The following is a 3,600-nucleotide window of genomic DNA, read 5'->3' on the forward strand; positions in this document are numbered from 1 at the left end:
AAAAAAAAAAAAAAAAAAAAAATTAGCCGGGCGTGATGGCACATGCCGGTAGTCCCAGCTACTTGGAAGGCTGAGGCAGAAGGATCGCCTGAGCCTGGCAGATCAAGGCTGATGTGGCTGTGAGTGTGCTACTGCACTCCAGCCTGGGCAACAGAGTGAGACTCCAACTCAGAAAAAAAAAAGTCAGCCAGGTGGAGGGTGTGGTGGTAGATGTTCCTGTGGGAACAGCAAGGCCGAAGGCATGGTACATTCTAAGGACATGGATAGCTGTGTGACTGCCTGAGGCCACATGCCTGAGGGGCAGGTGGAAGAGGTCGGGGAGGTCAGCCTGGGGAAGAAGAGTCTTAGCTTTCACCCTAATGGTGATGGGAGCTATGGAAGAGTTCTGAGCAGAGGGGTGACACGGTCAGAATAACTGCTGTGTGGTGGGTTGGCTAGAAGGACAGCTGTCATTCGAGTGGGGGAATTAAGATTTGGACCATTCTCGGAGCTGGGATAGGGTGAGCAGGAGGCAATGGCCCCCCAGGGATGCAGGGAGAGTGGCTGTGGGGACTGGTTGCAGGGAGTGGGGTAGGAAAATAGGGATCAGAGGACAAAAGACACACAGAAAGGAGACAGGTCAGGGTGGCTGACACTCTCTACCACGGCAATCAGCTCCTTCCCCACAAAACAGGACTGGGTGCCACAGGACAGGGTCCTTCTCCCACCTATACTTGTTTCCAGCCCCAAAGATGTCCAGAGTCCCGTGAGGCTTCCTGAGAGTGTTCCAAGCTGCAGTCCCCGGGAGACCTGGCTCAGGCAGGGGATGAGCCTTGGGCCTCATCTTCCCAGTAACTTTCCTCCCACTTGGGCGGCAGGTAAGTCACGGCCAGATAGCGACATCTAGAGGCAGACTCTGCCTCACACTGCCTCACCCGAACTCCCCAGCAAGGGCTCCCACTGGTGTTCCCGTCATGCTGCGTTCAGGATCTAGTGAACCCACTCCTGTGCTTCATTCCACTTGCTCCTTTCCCTGGAGAGGCCCCTCCCATTCCCCACTGTGGCCAGTGTCATGGGCCTTTCAGTCTCCATCTGGATGGGGCCGCTCCAAGACAGCTCCGCATGCCTGGCCCTGAGGCATAGAAGCCTTGTGCAGAGTGGACAGACATTTTTTCTGTTCATCTACTGCAGGGAGAATGGGACTAGGTACTCCAGGTCTTCCCAGAATCCTGGAGAGGCAGGATGAGTTGAGATATGAGATAGATCAGGCTTTAGTGAGTCCCTCCAGACACTTTTTCAGTTGGAGGGGTAAGGAGCATGCCCTATCCTACTTAGGCTCTTGCCAGTGAAAGAACTGGAACCTCACTCCCTTGCTCCTCCCGGCCAGGTGACTTCCCAGACTAAGGCATGCTTGCTGGTAAATAAAGTCCAGGCCAATGGAACAAATATGCTCTGACCACAGAAGTCAGTAAAGATTCACTCATCCCAGAAGCAGCTGCAGGGAGTATTGGCTACCCACAATTCAGAGCGTCACCAGGCTAGGAACCATTTAAGGGCATTTAGTAGCATCAAGTAAAATGGAAACAAGCTCGAGATGAAAGGCGAAAAATAAATCTATAAATTTAATTTCCCCCCACCCAGCTAAAAAGCCCAAACAGCTCAATTTTAAAAATTTAATCTCCCCTACGTCCCCTATTTTTATCACGATCCAAAATAATGGAACATTGCAATGTATAAGAATATGTAGCTGGGCTCGGTGGCTCAGCCTGTAATCCCGTGCCTTTGGGAGGCTGAGGTGAGTGGATTGCCTGAGCCTGCGGGTTTGAGACCCGCCTGGGCAGCGAGACCTCATCTCTACAATAAATCAAAAAATCAGCCGGGCGTGGTAGCACATGCCTGTAATTCCAGCTACTTGGAAGGCTGAGGCGGAAGGATCGCCGGAGACCAGCAGGTCGGGGCTGCAGTGGCCGAGAGCGGCCACTGTACTCCAGTATGGGCAACAGAGTGAGATTCCAACTCAAAAAAAAAAATGTAGCTTGACTCATAACAACCTAAGCAGTATCAAGAGTTAACAGAACTCTATTTTATTATCAGCAGTGGCCAAAAAAAAAAAAAAAAGTTTTCTAGTTTCCTCTCAGCACAACCAACCATTCCCTTCAGCACCCCCCACCTCAGGCCAACATTGTACAGATATTTCTCATGTGTTATTATTTCTTTCTGAAAGCCCAGTATTGAGACAATACTTTGAACTTGGTTCAAGTCTCAGCCCTACCAGTGTCATGGATATTTTTCAACCTCTGGGCCTCAGTTGGATCAAGTTAAAAAGGAAGAAGGGTGGGTAACAGCTCCTCATTTTAAATTTTTTTAGTTGGAGTCTCACTGTCACCCAAGCTGGAGGGCAGTGGCACGCTCCCAGCCACTGCAGCCTCAACCTGCTGGGTTCAGGTGATCCTTCCGCCTCAGCCTTCCAAGTAGCTGGAACTACAGGTGTGCACCACCATGCAACCTAATTTTTTGGCTTATTGTAGAGACAAGGTCTCACCAAGTTTCCCAGGTTGGTCTCCAACCCCTGGGCTCAGGCAGTCCTCTCGCCTCAGTCTCCCAAAGTGCTGGGATTATAGTCATGAGCCACTGTACCTGGCTTTATTTTTCACCAGACCCCAAACACATCCCTTTCCATCTTGTCGTCCCCTAAATCTGCTCTTCCAGGTCCAGCTTAACCACTCTGGCCTGCACTAAAGTGTTATATTTTTATTTTATTTTTTATTTTATTTTTTGAGTTGGAGTCTCACTGTCACCAAGGCTGGAGTGCAGTAGTACGCTCACAGCCACTGCAGCCTCGACTTGCTGGGCTTAGGTGATCCTTCTGCCTCAGTCTTCCAAGTAGCTGAACTACAGACACACACCACCACGACTGGCTAATTTTTTTTATTTATTGTAGAGATGAGGTCTCACCAAGTTCCCCAGGCTAGTCTCCAACCTGTGGGCTCAGGCAATAGTGGAGGGAGGATGGAGCGGAGTCTTCAATCCCAGCTTAAGTAGTTGCCTAGACCTTTTTTATCAAAGCTGATTCTGCATTTAATATTAACACACGGGTCAAGTTTGGTGGCTTATGATTTTAATTCCAGCACTGCGGGAGGCCAAGGCAGGATTGCTTGAGCCCAGGAATTTGAGAACACCCTGGGCCACACAGACCCTGTCACTACAAAAAATTAGTTGGGACAAAAAGGAGGGTCCCCTTTTTGTCCCCAACTTGACATGTATGAAGGTTTTTGGTCTCCCTGCAAGTGGGTGGAGGTGTGGAGGCAGCCTGGGCTTACCTATACACTGACTTGAGACCAGTTCAATAAAAGTGCACACCTGAAAAAGTAAAAAAATAATTAGATGGGCGTGGTGGTAGACACCTATAGTTCTAGCTACTCAGTAGGCAGAGGCTGAAGGATTGCTAGAGTCCAGGAGGTCAAGGCTGTGGTGAGCCCTGATTGGGCCATGCACTCCAGCCTGAGCAAGAGACTTTGATTCAATTAAAAAAAAAAAAAGCCGGGCTCGGTGGCTCAGCACCTCAGCCTGTAATCCCACGCCTTTGGGAGGCTGAGGTGAGTGGACTGCCTGAGCCCACGG

Source organism: Carlito syrichta, unplaced genomic scaffold, assembly GCF_000164805.1.
Source record: "Carlito syrichta isolate Samal-C Ts95f unplaced genomic scaffold, Tarsius_syrichta-2.0.1 Scaffold153566, whole genome shotgun sequence".
Taxonomy (NCBI): Eukaryota; Metazoa; Chordata; class Mammalia; order Primates; family Tarsiidae; genus Carlito; species Carlito syrichta.